General features: G+C 37.2%; 1 pseudogene; it reads left to right on the forward strand.

The window, feature by feature from the left end:
- The first annotated feature begins 467 nt into the window (after positions 1-467).
- Positions 468-18,598, forward strand: part of LOC136222735 (uncharacterized) — a 72,809-nt pseudogene continuing 54,678 nt past the window's right edge.

Raw genomic sequence — 18,598 nt, forward strand, 5'->3', positions numbered from 1 at the left:
AAAAACTACCTCCGCCAATTAACGTAAAAGGAATTCGGAGTTTTCTAGGTCATGCGGGGTTCTATAGGCGGTTCATCAAAGACTTCTCTAAGATAGCAACCCCCTTGACCCAACTCCTCATAAAGGATGCAGAATTTAATTTTTCCGACCAATGCTTACTTGCTTTTAACACACTTAACGATAAGTTAATTAATGCTCCTATCATGGTAAAACCCGATTGGAACCTCCCCTTTGAATTGATGTGTGATGCGAGTGATTTGGCTATCGGTGCATGTTTGGGTCAACGGGTGGATAAACTCTTCCACCCTATCTACTATGCGAGCAAAACGCTCAATGAGGCCCAACAAAATTACTCCATCACGGAAAAGGAGATGCTTGCTGTTGTTTTTGCTTTCGATAAGTTTAGGTCATATCTTGTGTTATCCAAAATTATCGTATACACTGACCACGCAGCTCTCAAGTACTTGATGACTAAGCAGGACGCCAAACCACGCTTGATACGGTGGATCCTACTCCTATAGGAATTCGACATCGAAATCAAAGACAAAAAAGGAGTAGAGAATGTTGTGGCCGACCATCTCTCCTGCTTGCAAGGCAAGCAAGGCGAATCTCCGGAAACAGTTGACATTAAGGAAACCTTTCCCGATGAAACACTCTACGCGGTAACATCTTTACCTTGGTATGCCGATATGGCAAACTTCAAAGCCGGTAATATTCTTCCCCCGCACCTTACATACGAGCAGCGTAAGAAATTCTTTCATGACGCTAAGCATTATTTTTGGGAAGAACGCTTTCTATTCAAATGTTGTGCTGATAACATTATCCGTAGATGCATACTGGAAGATGAAGTTAATCATGTGCTCCATATGTGTCATACCCAAGAGCCGGGGGGTCATTTCGGCCCTAGTCGGACAATGGCAAAAGTCTTACAAAGTGGATTGTATTGGCCGACTTTGTCCAAAGATTCCCACAATTTCGTCAAATCATGTGACGCTTGTCAGCGGAGCGGCAACATTTCCCGAAAACATGAAATGCTCCAACAGGGAATCTTAGTTTGCGAACTTTTTGACGTATGGGGGATAGACTTCATGGGACCCTTCCCTAAGTCGCATGGCAATACTTATATCCTTGTAGCGGTTGATTATGTCTCCAAATGGGTGGAGGCCGTTGCCTTACCTTCAAACGATTCTAAGGTGGTGGGGAAGTTCATAAAGAAGAACATTTTCACTCGGTTTGGGACCCCTAGAACTATCATTAGCGACGGGGGATCCCACTTTTGCAACCGATAATTTAACCAACTCCTACTTAAATATGGTGTTGCACACCGAGTCTCTACGCCCTACCACCCGCAAACTAGTGGGCAAGTTGAGGTCTCTAACCGAGAACTAAAACGCATCTTAGAAAAAACAGTTAACGCTTCTAGGAAAGACTGGAGTTTGAAGCTCGATGATGCCCTCTGGGCTTACCGCACGGCGTTCAAAACGCCCATCGGGATGTCCCCTTACCGTTTGGTCTTTGGAAAGTCATGTCATTTACCTGTAGAGCTAGAACATAAGGCTTATTGGGCACTAAAATTTTTAAATTTTGACATGCAGGCCGCAGGAGAACAACGTCTCCTCCAACTCAATGCTCTTGATGAACTCCGCTTGGGGTCATACGAAAATGCTAAACTCTACAAAGAACGTACCAAGCGGTGGCATGACAAGCATATTCAAATTCGGGAGTTTGCCAAGGGGGATCAAGTTCTCCTCTACAATTCTCGCCTCCGTTTATTCCCCGGTAAATTAAAAAGCCGGTGGTCGGGACCATACACCGTCATCAACATATATCCCTCCGGAGCAATTGAAATCCAAGGTCCCGACAATTCAATCCTACGAGTCAATGGCCACCGCCTGAAAATATACTGCGGCGGTGACCTTCCCCAACAAGGAGAAACCACCTCCCTCGCACCACCGTAGGCTCGCACATCCTGAGGAAAAGTCGAGCTACTCCGACTTTAAACGTGGCATCGGTTTGCCCCTCTCAAACTCTATCTCTCAAAAAAAAAAAAAAACAAAAACATTCTTGTTCCTCTTTTGTATCACAACAAGCCAACCCCAAAACTGACAAAGTACGCGGGGCGTCCCCCTACGCACGCCGCGTGTATTTGTGTCTCTGATCCCCGATCCTGTTGGGGCTATCGCTTGCGCAGGGCGTCACTCTTTCCTATGCCCCGCGTCTGCTTGCCTTTCCATATTAAAAAGGGTTCAGAAACTCAAATACACGGGGCGTCTTTTCTTATGCCCCGCGTATTTGAGTCTCTGCCTGCCAATAATCCAAAACTAATTGGTCACGCAGAGCGTCCCTATGGGCACGCCCCGCGTAACCTCTGACCCCTAAAGGTCTTCTTTTTCTTACTTTTTCACTTTATTTTTGTTTTCATTTTTGTTTTCATTACCTTTTGCAACGCCCTTGGAATAAGCGTCATTTTAAATCACGCGGAGGGACGTGCAACCCCGCACTAAACGTTTGTTTTGCACCACCAAAAACAAAAATAAAAATAAAATAAACAACAAAATAATTAAACTAATTTATTGCTTCCCTTAAATTCTCCCGACACGCTACCTCTCCTTCGGAAATTACTTAAAGTTCCGTTATTTGTCACCCAAAATAGAAGTGTCGGAACATAAAGGAATGATTTAATTAAGTAATTTTAGTCGAGATTTTGAATTTATGAAAGTTGTACAAAGATTAGGATGGTACTAAACTAAGACATTGAATCTTAACCCAATTGACATCTCCATAATGAACCTTAAAAAGGCAATAAAAACCGGATGTTCGAAAGTTTAGCGAAAACTCGATAGTACACAATTTAAACCCGAATTTTTGTGAGGTATTTTCGAGCCTAAAAGAGTTCATACGAGAACTCTATTTCTTTCACAATTTTAGAGAGCTTTGACTTCACTCGACTCATAGAATTTGCATCCAATACCGGGTTAAGTACACTTACTTTTGGTAAAAAGGCAATAGATGATAAACCGAACCCACTTAGGCTAATTTTTCTTAATTCATTTTTCTCATTTTTCATTCACCATTAGGAAAACCCCTTGAGCCTATTAACCAACTTTTTTGTTAACACCCTTTTTAACATTTAACCCTTTTTCCTCTTGTTCAAAATACCGACAAAATCAAGTTGCGCCTAAATCACTCGGAATTATCGCGGCCTTAACAAACAAGCATCAAAAGCCTTCAAAATATTGTTTTTGTGCCTCTATCAAAACAAAAGATACAATAAGAACAAAAAGGCATTCTCAAGCTCCACTCGAGCAATTTTGAAGTACACCTTAAAATTTTCTAAGGCCGAAATAAACAACAAAAACATGGTGCAACCACAAGCGGTATTTTCGAACTTGAGTGCCTTTAAGCTAACCACTGAAAAGCCACGCACATTACAACCCCCCACCGGGTTCATTTTTAATATTGCCTAATCATTATGTAGGAGGAAAAACCCGGATGACAATGCAAATTCGACATGATCTTGAGTAAGTGCAAAGAAGAGCGATAAAATACAAACCCACCAAAAACATTGAGCGTTAGAGCGAAATCCCTTGGTGAGGTACTATCGGGTTCTCAAAAGATAATCAACCCCCGTTGATATTGCCTATTAAATCTTGATCATGGAGGTTTCGAGCGAGTTTTGTACTCAATTGTCGGCGTAAGCACTTACCGAAACCTTTTTACAAAACCGTAACTTTGAAATCCCGCACTTAGCAAAACCAACCTTCGGTTTGTTTCTTAGTTTTCTCAATCCCTTGTCTTTCGATTTCTTTTACTTGAGGACAAGTAAAACTTTAAAGTCCGAGGAGGTTTGATAGGGGTATTTTACCCCTATCTTTTAGCGTGATTTATGGGATAATTTTGGATGGAATAAGTAAATTTAATTGTAAAAATAAAAGTATTTTGAATAAATAAAGGAATAAAAATAAATCTCGTACTTTTAGTTAATTTCCCTTGTTTTGATTAGTTTAGGAAATAAAATCATCAAGCTAACTCGGCTCTCAAAAGTGTTGTATTTCAGGCACAAGAAATGGGCAGAAATCCACCTCATACGCGGGGCGTAGAAACCCCTACGCGCAGCGTGAAACATGGTGCCAGAAATGATTGCCTTATCCGCAAGCACCATGTGGAATTGACTCAGCATACGCGGGGCGTATGACACTTTACGCGAGGCATATGACATTTGTCGGCAATGATTGGCCTAATCCTGAAAGTCAGACTGCATTGTCCCCTTTGGTCAACCACCTATACGCGGGGCGTATAAGACAATTCCTTAATGCAAAAAGATCAGGGACACATTTACGCGGGGCGTAACCCATTTACGCACGGCGTAAAATACACCAATTCCAACAATAAACTTCAGAAACGCAAATACGCGGGGCGTACTTCAGCTACGCAGGGCGTATTTGGGACAAATAGATAAGGAATTGGTCCACACGCAGGAGATTTCTGACAGAATAGGCATCCACGCGGGGCGTACACCTATCCACGCGGGGCGTATCATGGGTTTTCTGCACTAAATAATGTTGCCCCATGCTTGTATTTTGTGAAATTACCATATTACCCTTGTTTGATGTGTATAAATAGGAAGCTCTCCAACCCCAAAAGACACCAATTACATGCTAGAGAGCTAAACTATACTCTTTTCCCTTCTTGTAATATAGATTCAAGTTTTTGTAGTAAACTCTCCCCCTCGAGAGCTTGTTCGGTTGCTCCGACGTTCCATCGAGGTTCTGCTCCATCATCCATCATCAAGCTCGAGAGTTCCACCTCTACGACCTAAGAGACGGCCTTGAGTCCGATTAGCTAGTGCCAAGGGCGGATTTCCCCTTTTTACTTGCTAATTAGCTTATACTCTTCCTATGTACTAGGCGTGGTTGTATTTCATCTACACACTTTCCATACTTATAATTTATGATTCATAATCTCTATTTGTCTTACGTGTTGATGTTTATTACTTGTTTTGATATTGATAATTGACTATTGTGTAGGAGCACGCGATTACCGCCGCCATTCGGGCTATCTCTAGGGAATTATATAGGTGTTGCCTTACCGGATTTGACAAACCGGAAACCGTAGGGATTGACAAACCACGGAACTTACGGGCCCTAATTTCTAGTTCCCCCGCATTAGACACGCCTTGACTAGGAATCACGTAGTCTAAGCACTTCACGGGTCGGTCTTTTCACACTTGGTCATCTTTGCAAGAATAACCATTTTCTGTATATATTTAGAGTCATTATTTATCATAGTTATACTTCATCGAATACACCCCACTTCATAGAGTTTTAGCTACATAAATTTGTGTCGCCTATTATAGGAATAGCGTGTAATTGTGTCTTACTTTACCCCAAAGTAATCACCGCTCAAATAACTTACGAAACCAATTAGTTTAATACTTGTAATTATAAATCCCATGGATTCGATACCCGGTCTTAACCGGATTATTACTTGATACGACGGGGTACACTTGCCCCTAAGTAGTCGTGACGTCTAGTGAATTTAGAGCACTTATAAAGATAAAATTTATATTCCCGTAGCTCACTCATATCACACCAACATCCGTATAAAACACCACTAGACTCGCGACGCATCAAGTGGGAGTACTATAACAATCGTTGTGGACATGTTCGGTCTTCCAGTTCATCTCGGAGTCGTGGACGTAACTCTTCAGTCCGCTTTACTGGTAATTTTTACTATTATTTTTAATTTACATACTCATGTGTTTTTCTTTATTGTTTCCATCCACTTATTGTTTATTAACTCTAAAAAATTATATTATTATAGGTACCGATGAGACAACATGTGATATTTCAGATTATCCGAATTCAGGCAAACTCGTTGAATTAATTAAGCCGTATATTGAATCGTATCTCGATGTCAAAGGTGATGGTAATTGTGGGTTCCGTGTTGTGGCACAGACAAAATATTCGATGATCAAGAGAGTTGGTATTTAGTAAGAACGGCTATAGCAAATGAAATAATTGCTAAACATAGGATATTGGTTCTTGTATAAGAGCATATTGGTTGGCAGCTTGGGACGACTTGTATCCGATTGCTTAATTATATAATGCGGGTGTTTTTTTTTTGATACGGGAATGGAAATAGCTAATTTGCATGTGGTACTGTGCTACCGCTGTATGCCCCCTCGATTACTTGGCATATATTGCGAGCTGAATCTGACCTAGTCAAAGCCTATAAGATTAACGACCTTATAGAAGATTAAGCCCAAATTTTTGAGCCTTAGAGCTAGTTTCGGCCTTAAAACAGAATCACATGCTAGGAACCATAGAAGGATAAGTAGGGTTAATCGCCTTAGGCACAAGTTGTTGAAACACTTTTCCACGAGATTTTGATTTGACAAAATAATCCATGATTAAGAGGTAATTAAATTTAAGTGCTTTGATTTAATTGTACTAACATGTTTGTTCAAATATTGAGTATAAATATAAATAGAAATATAAAGTAAGACAGGTTAAAGTCAGCATGAGAACACAGCACAAGCTGAGTGAAGTTCAACTCAGCATAATAGAAGATAAGTCATCTTCGAAACATAAGTTTAAAGATCAAGTCAATCAACGAAGCTGAGTGGAACGCAACTCAGCATGAAAGAAGAGAAGTCTTCCTCAGAACTAGATATTGCAGAACGAAGCTAACCATGGAAGCTGAGTAAAAGATAACTCAGTATAAGAATTGGCAACAATCAAAAGACAACGGATATCAAAGTCATGTTGAGTGATCTTCAGGACATCACAAACGATCCGTTAGCTAAGAGACAAAGTCCGACAACTGTCTGCACCAATGATAGAAGCCTCAGAACTATGCAAAAGCCAAATTACGAGATACATGGGTCAACTGTTCCGTGCTAAATGACAAACTGGCACAAAAGGACAAAACCTGCAAGAAGAAGACAAATCTGACGACTGTGAAGTTCAGATGACAGGATTGGTCTGCAAGACTGAAGTTGACCAGAACATGTCCCCAAAAGAAGCCGTTTGGATTCAATGGATAAATCAAATTCAAATGATTTGGTCTTCAGACCTCAACTATAAAAAGACAAGTAAGCCTCTTGGATCATTGTCGATTTAGAGAAAATACAAGAGAGAAAAATACAAGCTCAAAGCACATCAAAACAAAGAGAAAGATCTTACACCAAACTTCTATTCTTGTGTAAATGCTATAGTGATTGTTGTAATCATCTAAAGTGTTCTTTATCTCAAAAAGAACAAGTCTACAATTAATTGAATTATTGAGAGTGTTGTGTTGAGTGCTTGGTTGTAAGTACTCAGTGGTAGAGAAATCTAGGTGTTCGGTCATAACACTTAGTAGGAGTTGAGTAGACGAATAGAGGACGGTACTCTTGCATATTCAACTGCCTTATAAACGGTTTGTGCTCTACCTTTAAAGAGCTCAGTATTGGATTTAAAAAGCCCGGAGGGACTCTAGGGACTGGACGTAGGCGGAGAGGCCGAACCAGGATAAGTCATGATGAGTAATCTCTAAACCCTCTCAATATATATATATATATATATATATATATATATATATGTGTGTGTGTGTGTGTGTGTGTGTGTGTGTGTTGCTTGTAATATTTACTCAACATATAAATTATTTAAACTAACACTGAGTAAATCAGAGTGCTAAGTTGAAAGCTGACACAAAAGTGTCAATTATCAACTCACGAGTAAAATCGTTCTAGTTAGCATCTGACTAAAGCTGTCTTACGTCTCAAACGGCCGTGCTGACCAAATCTGAGTTGATAAACTCAAAGAATTATATCAAGTCAGCATAATCAAAACGAAAAAATCTATATTAGTTCCTAACCCCCCTTGGAACTAATCACACAAAACAATTGAATAAACAAAAACTATAATATATATCAAAGATGGAAACGTTGTCACGAAGTTACAATAAACCTAGAATTCATAGCATGTATCAGAGGCTAGACAGAATGTAAAAGAAGAAAAATCTCTTTCAGGGAACCTGTCTACCAATGTAGGCGTCTTTCTAGGATTTAAGGATGAAGCTTGAGCAATCCTCAGTGAATGGAGCTTCGAAGGTGTCTTCAATGGAGGTTTGAAGGATATGGAGGAGATGGAGAGGATTTCTCAAGGTGAAAAGCTAAGAAAATTACAAAGGAAAAAGATATCTAAATTACAATGGAAAAATTCTATTTATAGACGCGTCTCGGGCCTCGTTTTGACCTATTTTCGTGTCCTTGTTGGTGTACGAAGACGTGGGGCCGAACATGGCTTCATGGGGGCAGAATTGGTCTTTTTGACCAATTCCCGCAGGGCTGCTCGCCGAGCAGGGAAGGCTGCTCGGCAAGCAGGGCTGCTCGCGCCGACTAGCCCCCTGCTCGGCGAGCAGGCGCCTGGTGGCCTGCTCAGCGAGCAGGCCACCAGGGGCCTGCTCGGCGAGCAGAAATGGCCCGTGGGGCCCTACTCGCCGAGCGTTTTCGCCCGAAGCATGCTCGATTCATGCCGAGTGACTTCTATGCCATTTTTCGTCCGAACTTACACCTGCACATGCATAAAAAATCCAGAAAACATTAGTCCAAAAGCCAAATTGATCCGTCAATCGCTTATTTTGAGCAAACGCTTCGTTTGGTGCGACTTTTGACGGACCAATTAGCTTCAAAAGATAACGGAATTCTACTATGCATGCTATTTCGGCCGTATTTGCCTAAATTGATCACAAAACGAGCCTAAACGACGAAAAGTAAATAGAACGTTTCCAATTCCTAACTAACTCACACAAAAGCATTTAAATGCGAGAATTGCTCGCTTATTAACCAAATAACTCTAAAACCCGTCCTAAAACCGTACCCAAAGATAGGGGTTTTTGACCCCTATCAGTGGCAAGTAAGCAAATTTCTTAGGATAGTGGTTCTTGTACAAGAGCATATTGGTTGGCAGCTTGGGACGACTTGTATCCGATTGCTTCATTATATAATGCGGGTGTGTTTTTTTCGGATACGGGAATGGAAATAGCTTATTTGCATGTGGTACTGTGCTACCGCTGTATGCACCCTCGATTACTTGGCATATATTACGAGCTGAATCTGACCTAGTCAAAGCCTATAAGATTAACGCCCTTATAGAAGATTAAGCCCAAATTTCTGAGCCTTAGAGCTAGTTTCGGCCTTAAAACAGAATCACGCGCTAGGAACCATAGAAGGATAAGTAGGGTTAATCGCCTTAGGCACAGGTTGTTGAAACACTTTTCCACGAGATTTTGATTTGACAAAATAATCCATGATTAAGAGGTAATTAAATTTAAATGCTTTGATTTAATTGTACTAACATGGTTGTTCAAATATTGAGTATAAATATAAATAGAAATATAAAGTAACACAGGTTAAAGTCAGCATGAGAACACAGCACAAGCTGAGTGAAGTTCAACTCAGCATAATAGAAGATAAGTCATCTTCGAAACATAAGTTTAAAGATCAAGTCAATCAACGAAGCTGAGTGGAACGCAACTCAGCATGAAAGAAGAGAAGTCTTCCTCAGAACTAGATATTGCAGAACGAAGCTAACCATGGAAGCTGAGTAAAAGATAACTCAGTATAAGAATTGGCAACAATCAAAAGACAACGGATATCAAAGTCATGTTGAGTGATCTTCAGGACATCACAAACGATCCGTTAGCTAAGAGACAAAGTCCGACAACTGTCTGCACCAATGATAGAAGCCTCGGAACTATGCAAAAGCCAAATTACGAGATACATGGGTCAACTGTTCCGTGCTAAATGACAAACTGGCACAAAAGGACAAAACCTGCAAGAAGAAGACAAATTTGACGACTGTGAAGTTCAGATGACAGGATTGGTCTACAAGACTGAAGCTGACCAGAACATGTCCCCAAAAGAAGCCGTTTGGATTCAACGGATAAATCAAATTCAAATGATTTGGTCTTTAGACCTCAACTATAAAAGGACAAGTAAACCTCTTGGATCATTGCCGATTTACAGAAAATACAAGCTCAAAGCACATCAAAACAAAGAGAAAGATCTTAAACCAAACTTCTATTCTTGTGTAAATGCTAGAGTGATTGTTGTAATCATCTAAAGTGTTCTTTATCTCAAAAAGAACAAGTCTGTAATCAATTGTATTATTGAGAGTGTTGTGTTGAGTGCTTGGTTGTAAGTACTCAGTGGTAGAGAAATCTAGGTGTTCAGTCATAACACTTAGTAGGAGTTGAGTAGACGAATAGAGGACAATACTCTTGCATATTCAACTGCCTTGTAAACGGTTTATGCTCTACCTTTAAAAAGCCCGGAGTACTCTGGGGACTGGACGTAGGCGGAGAGGACGAACCAGGATAAGTCGTGCTGAGTAATCTCTAAACTCTCTCAATATATATATATATTATATATATATATATATATGTGTGTGTGTGTGTGTGTGTGTGTTGCTTGTAATATTTACTCAGCATATAAATTGTTTAAACTAACACTGAGTAAATCAGAGTGCTAAGTTGAAAGCTGACGCAAAAGTGTTAGTTCTCAACTCACGAGTAAAACCGTTCTAGTTAGCATCTGACTAAAGCTGTCTTACGTCTCAAACGGCCGTGCTGACCAAAGTTGAGTTGATAAACTCAAAGAATTATATCAAGTCAGTATAATTAAAACGAAAAAATCTATATTAGTTCCTAACCCCCCTTGGAACTAATCACACGGGACCAACAAGTGGTATCAGAGCCTAATAGCTCACTACTCAAAGATATAACTATCTTGAGCTGATCCCGATAAATGGCTGAGAACAACACTCATTTCCTTCCCGGGAACCAAACAACGCAGATACTCCCAGAGGGATTATCAATCAGTCGGCCTCCCCTATTCTTTTGATCTAATTATACATTCTGGAAGAATAGGATGAAGAACTTTATTCAAGCCACAAACATGAGTGCATGGCTTGTAATAGTTCAAGGTCCATATGTGCCTTATAAAACTGTTGACAATGAGAAAGTTGTCAAGAGTGAATCTGAGTTGTCAGAAGATGACCTTAAGAAATTACAAAACAATGCTTCGGCTATAAATATGCTTCACTGTGCGTTAGATGCTGCAAAATACAATAAGATTTCAGGTTGCGAGTCAGCATAGGAGATTTGGAAAAAGCTTAAAGCAACCTACGAAGGTACAACCAAGGTTAAAGAATCAAATGTGAACCAACATATGAGATTATATGAGTTGTTCGAGATGAACGACAATGAGGACATCTCTGGAATGAACGCTAGTGTTAAGCCCAAAATATACCTAAAATATCATCAATAATTACATCAATATTGCTATGAATTTATGCTATTTATAACTGTTTAGGAAGCTTTTACTCTCGAATATGTTTCTTTCTTGTAAGATACATAAATATTTGGTAAACTCCAAATAGGAACGAAAAGAGCTTAAAAACAGAAGAAAAACCTTACAAAAGGAGTCAAAAACAACAAAGATCAATTACACCAAAACGAGGACAAAGACGAAGTCCGAAACAGAGAAAAATGCAAATTCTCGGCAGGGAATCCAAAATTCTTGGTAGAGAATTTGGGGGCCGCGACCGAGAATCTCAAATTCTCGGTCGCGACACGCGTCGCCAGTCATCTTCCCCCTTTCGTCCGAAGGCTAAAAAATCTCTCCCCCATTCTCGGCAGAGAATTTCCATTCTCGGTAAGAGCAGAAATTCTGCCAAGTACAATGAACACATGTTAAAATCCAAGAAACATGTTCGTTCGGGTGGATAGAAACGACCCTTCACAGCGGACACGATCCTTCACAACGGACACGATCCTTCACAACGGACACGGCACTTCAATCACGACTTTTCAAAATCTATAAATAAAGAGTTGATTGAGAGTTGGAAGAATAATGTTGAGAGAGTTAGAAGAGAAGATTAGTGCAGAGTTTATGCAGAAACTCTGACTCTGAAATGAGTCAGAGATTAGATTTCGTTTTTGTTCAAAGCAATATGCTGTACACACATTGTTTATTCAATAATAACAAGTTTAGTAGCATTTAGACATTGTTCCAGTTTAGTTTACATTTTGTTAGTAGACTGGTACAGTCTCTATTACGAAGATTCAACGAGAAGATTGAGTAGAGGATTCGCCCCTTAGCCTAACAAACTCTAAGGAAACCCAAGGAAAGGATTGATCAACCTGTTCACTTGCACGCCATCGAAGAATTCAATGCTCCATGTTCTCTGTAAACTTGTATCAATTTATATTTCATCTAATAAAGTCTGTTCTATTCGATAGATTTTTATGCAGCACTTATGGTAACCAATCCACTAAAGTGACTGCTGGTGTTTTCATTAAAACGTAGTTTAATCCAAAATCTTTACAAGGAAACTTTGTTGAACACTTAGGTAAATTATTATTTCGGTAGAGTTTTAATTTGGTTAAGGGCAATTATCCCGGATAAGGGTTTTGTCATGTTCAAAGCCAATTAATTAGAGGTTCCGTCATTTATTTCATCTTTATAATTCGTACAAAGTTTAAAGTTGTTTTCTTTGCTTAATGCAAACAAATACATTCGTTTACTTTTCTAAAAAGTACTAAAAGTTCCTATCTTGCAAATTCATTCTTAAATCAGAATATTTTCTAACGTTTTCATACTCTAACTTAATTCTCATTCTAGCAATTTCAAAACCAAAACCGATTAAACAATTTTTCCATATAATAAACCTAAAAGTAAATTTAACCGATTATAAATAAGTTTTGTTCGAAAAATGTTCCATGTGGGATCGATATCTTTTATTACTACAAGCGTATACCGTGCACTTGCGGAAATCGCTCAACAAGTTTTTGGCGCCGTTGCCGGGGAACGCCAAATTTTTAACAAAAATTTATATTTTTCGTGTTTTATTCCGAACCTTGGTTTATAGTAATTATATTTATTTATTTTATAGTTTTTTTTTAATTTTTGAGGATGGTCGCTGGGACTAAATCCTCGTTGTTATTTAACGTTTGCAATCAGATGTTTGCAGATAAAAAATTCAAGTTTTTTCAAAGATAGACTGGAGATTTGATTATCAATGAAATTCACAGAAGGAGTCTACAGAAAAGAAATTCGGCTAGCAAATATATTAGAAGGGAATGGAAATTTTTCAAATTGCATATCGGGTTCCGCAACTGCAGTATCAGGAACAAGACACATAATTTTTCCCAGAAAAAAAATCTTCCCAGAAACCTTTACCTCTTTTCTATACACTTAGTCCTTCACCAAAACATCATATCTCTTTGTTAAGAAATTTATTCAATTCCTACACTAAACCCAAATAATTTCACTTTTTATCACTACCTAAAACACCTACATCTATCTCTCTAAGAAATCACAATGGAAAATCTTCTCAGATAGATATATCAGAAGTAGGATGAAATTATCTTATCCACTAGGACGGAATTGTATACTTTTAATATAGTTTTGAAAGTTTCAGTTAATGTACGTAGTTTTTTGTTCGTGGCAAGAACTATAAGTTCGGGCATTTAACCGAAATCACTAGATCCTTAAATTGAGAAAACGCTAAAAAAGAAAGCGCTTAAAAAAATGTTAAAAAAAAGAGAAAAAAAATATACAATAATAATTTAAAGTTGGGGGGTATAGTTCTACTTTTTTTATTCCCACTTGAAATTATGTCCTGGTAAGTTAAAATGGACAAGTCCATATTTAGTTGATAAAAATATTTTGAATAAGAATGAACTCCAATTCAAGCAATTGAATTTGCGAACAAGTTCTTTGAAAATTAATTCGCTTAGTTTTTGCGTTTAGATTTTCATTCTTCTTATCTCTTGTTCATAATTTTTATGTTTATTTGTTTTTAGTTTAATTTATTTTTGTTTTATTTTTATTTCATAAGTTTGATTTGTGTATAAACAAGTTTTATCCAATAAAAATTCTTTAAAGTCATGTTTCTAAATGTTTTGTAGAATTTTTTTTTCTGAACTTACCGAGAATTGAAATTCTCTACCGAGAATTTAAAATTCTCGGTAACTTCAGCGAAGCCAAAAAAAAAAATCGCGACCGCGGATCACCATTCACGGTCGCGACACGGGCGCTCATCAGACCTGTATTCTTTCTTTCTTCTTCAGTTCATGCACCATTCTTGAAAGTTTTGAAAAATTAAGTTTCTTTATGTTCAAATGGTGTGAATTTACACCTTTTTAATCCCAACAGACACCTTGATTTGTCCTGGATTGATTATAAATAATTGAAAAAGATCAGATTTTTGTTACTTACATTTTCTATTCATCTCTATCAGACAGAATCTGATTTCTTCTCAGTTATCACACATAATGAAGAACGAAGAAATTATTAAAACTATTTGTTGTATATAGTTTGTCTTAGGTTTGTTTATTGTGTTTGTTCTTTCTGTAACTTGTATATATGTTTTCTAATTTTAATAAAACTATCAAGTTTTATTCTTGATTCTTTTTGCTTAAAATACGTTAACCATACAAGTTATATGAATAAATATGAGTCTGTGTTTAAATGAAACAGTATAATTTTTAACATGAATCTGTAATTATTTTTACTGAATCTGTATTCATTTCAGGACTGTTTCTGACCATCTGACTTTTCATATATATTACATGCTCATAAATTATAATCATTAAATATTGAACAAGTACATGAACATTCATTTTATGTGATAAAATTCTAAGGTTTGTTATGTACATATGTTTTTCAATTTTGATAGCATATCAACTTTGATTCTTTAGTTATCTTTGATTAGTATATGCTAACTATGCAAATTATTTGAATGAATATATATATATATATATATATATATATATATATATATATATATATATATATTCACATGGAAGAGTATCACTTTCACCATGAATTTGTCTACAATAATAAAATGAATCTGTCAATAATCTAATTAATCTGTATCAGTTTCAATGCTTCAGTATGCATATGTGATAAGTTTCAAAGCTTCAGATTTAATATGAATAAGTAATTAATAATTTTTTTTGATTACTTTTAATCTATTTGTTTGTTTTTGTATGTAGGATCGTTTTTTTTTTAAATTTTTCTAGTACATATGTTCTTGTTCATTTATGTACACATGTGTTATGCAATAACACTTCATTTCATTTTCCTGCTTTTTCATTCGGATTTATGCCTGTTCAGATTTATACACTGTTAGCACCTAAATCTCTATGAATCACTTTAATGCTAATAAGATATAATCATTATTAACTATTAAACATGATAATCAATTTTCATTTTCATATAATCATTGAGTTTAATTTTAATTATGAAATTATGAATTTTTATCATGTTGATTGTTTCATATATCAGTATGAACTTATTAAAATAAACCCTACAAATTTTTCATATGAATCTGTATCAGATAGAATACAGTTAAATGTTTCTTTATTTGAATGCTGATTTTAATTTGAAAACGTTTCAAGTTTAAGTTTTACGCATGAATAAATACCTACATGAACTTACATTCCTTATCTTTTAGAAGATTAATTTACCTTATGTGATTTAATGCACATTCATGATTAAATTCAATTCTCTAACAGTGTTAATGATCATTTATGATTCATTTAATTCAGGTCGGTCATTAATTGATTTATTAATTCAGTATTTATCAAGGCTAAACCTATGGTTTACCTTGAAATTAATGTTTTAAATTTGTGTTCTTAAGTGCAGGTACAGTTTACATTAAATTCAGGACACATTTAACCAATTAAATTACACAAACCAAGTCAACATGAACATAAACAGCCACTTTGGACCTATCCGCGGCCGAGAATTATATATTCTCAGTAAGTCCAGCAAAAACGGACCGAATTCAGTGTATAATGTTCTCTGAATTTCGCGTGCCGCGACCGCGGATCGGCATTCTCGGTTGCGACACGCGACCTGTAGGCGGGGGTTGGCTCGAATTTGAACAAATTTTTACCTTTTTCTATTCTTAACCCCTAAATTCATACCTCTATTAGCTTATCCCTTATACACACATTCCATAAACTATATTTCAAACACATTTTCTTTTTCACAACTCAATTAGTTCCACACCATATCACCTTTACTTTTTACGAATTTTTACTTCTCCAGAATACATCTTTCCCAAACACCACATCCATAACCTAACCCCTTTTCCACACCATGCCTAAACATAAGAATGTTACTCATCAGGTTTCCTCTACCTCCATTCAACCTTATTTCAGATGGGGTCGGGCACATGGTACAAACACTATTATGGACATTATGCATAGTGAAACCGACTTTATTGTATTAGTTACTCTTTCCTACTCTAAAGAGAATGAGCGGCTTACATTTATGGTTTCGGTTAATTTTATGAAATTGGGGATGACAATATGAGTATTTGGTTTGGATATCATCCAAAAATAATTTATTGTTAAGCCATCAATTTTCAAACCAATCCGGTTTGGACATATTTTGCCTAGTTTAGATGAATTTACTTCCAAGTACACTTTTAGCAAGCTCATTAAGGATAATAGTAATTTATGTTTTCCATAAACTTTTATCCTATTTTCTTTTTGGGCATATTAAAAAGGGTAAAGGATTTGAAGTCAAGATTTATTTGTTTATTCTGGATTACATCTTCAAGGATTTCGTGTCCTTTGATTATGGGACGAATGATCTATCGTATTTATACTAAGTTAGTTTGATATTTTGCGTATAAATTTGCCATGCGAAGTTAGTTTTTTCGACTTAACTAATTTAAAAGGTAAAACAGAGATATATGTTTTATTTTCATAAAGAGATTAGTTAGAGAATAAATTCAGTGAAATTTTGCTCGGGACTAGCAAAAGATTAAGTGTGGAGATTTGTTAAGCCCAAAATATACCTAAAATATCATCAATAATTACATCAATATTGCTATGAATTTATGCTATTTATGACTGTTTAGGAAGCTTTTACTCTCGAATATGTTTCTTTCTTGTAAGGTACATAAATATTTGGTAAAATCCAAATAGGAACGAAAAGAGCTTAAAAACAGAAGAAAAACCTTACAAAAGGAGTCAAAAACAACAAAGATCAATTACACCAAAACGAGGACAAAGACGAAGTCGGAAACAGAGAAAAATGCAGATTCTCGGCAGGGAATCCAAAATTCTCGGTAGAGAATTTGGGGGCCGCGACTGAGAATCTCAAATTCTCGGTCGCGACACGCGTCGCTAGTCACCTTCCCCCTTTCGTCCGGCAGAGAATTTCCATTCTCGGTAAGAGCAGAAATTCTGCCAAGTACAATGAACACATGTTAAAATCAAAGAAACGCGTTCATTCGGGTGGATAGAAACGACCCTTCACAACAGACACAATCCTTCACAACGGACACGATCCTTCACAACAGACACGACACTTCAATCACGACTCTTCAAAATGTATAAATAAAGAGTTGATTGAGAGTTGGAAGAATAATGTTGAGAGAGTTAGAAGAGAAGATTAGTGCAGAGATTAGATTTCATTTTTGTTCAAAGCAATATGCTGTACACACATTGTTTATTCAATAATAACAAGTTTAGTAGCGTTTAGACATTGTTCCAGTTTAGTTTACATTTTGGTAGTAGACCGACCCAGTCTCTATTACGAAGATTCAACGAGAAGATTGAGTAGAGGATTCGCCCCTGAGCCTGACAAAATCTAACGAAACCCAAGGAAAGGATTGATCAACCCGTTCACTTGCACACTGTCGAAGAATTCAATGCTCCATGTTCTCTGTAAACTTGTATCAATTTATATTTCATCTAAAGTTGATGCAAATGAAACAGCAAATATATGCTTCATGGCTGATGACGCTGCTGACCACACTCAATCTGAGCAAGCTGGCCTCTCTGAAGAATCTGATCAGGAGGTATACTCAAACGAGGTAACATCCTTACACTTGCTTAGAAAAGAAATGATAAACGCCATGAGTGACTTGTATGCACTAACAAAAAAGTGCAATAAGAAGATAAAGGCACTCAGCAAGCGGTGTGACGAGATTGAGGAGGTCAAACTTAGTGATCTCCGATATCTTCTCCAAGACAACTCAACTTTGAATAGTAATATGGAAATCATGCATAAGTTTGTCTCGGAGGTCCAATCAGATTCTAAGAAACTGAGAAAGGATGTCACATCACTACAGAACCAAATAAAAGGTTCAAATAAATCTCATGCTGAGTACACAAGTACTAGTCAGCATAGACAGTTCACTCAATGTGAATGTTATGGGAAAAAGGGACACACAGTAGAGTATGTTGGTTCAATAAGCGGATTGTCCAATGTGACTTCTGTGGAAAGAAAGGGCATACCATTAAGGTATGTTGGCATGCTCAGCAAAATGTTGCTGACCATAAACAAAGCCACCCCAAGAGGGTAACTCATTGTGACTTCTGTGGTAAACAAGGCCACACAATAAATATATGTCGTCACAAATTGAAACTTGACTTTGCACCTGTTTATGCTAACAAACGAGGACCCAAAAAGAATTGGGTACCTAAATATGAATAATCTAAAATACAGGTGAGCCTGAGGTGCGTGTAGAAGTCAAAGCTTTGGTATATTAACAGTGCATGCTCGAGGCATATGACTGGTGAT

This window comes from Euphorbia lathyris, chromosome 3 (assembly GCF_963576675.1).
Source record: "Euphorbia lathyris chromosome 3, ddEupLath1.1, whole genome shotgun sequence".
Taxonomy (NCBI): Eukaryota; Viridiplantae; Streptophyta; class Magnoliopsida; order Malpighiales; family Euphorbiaceae; genus Euphorbia; species Euphorbia lathyris.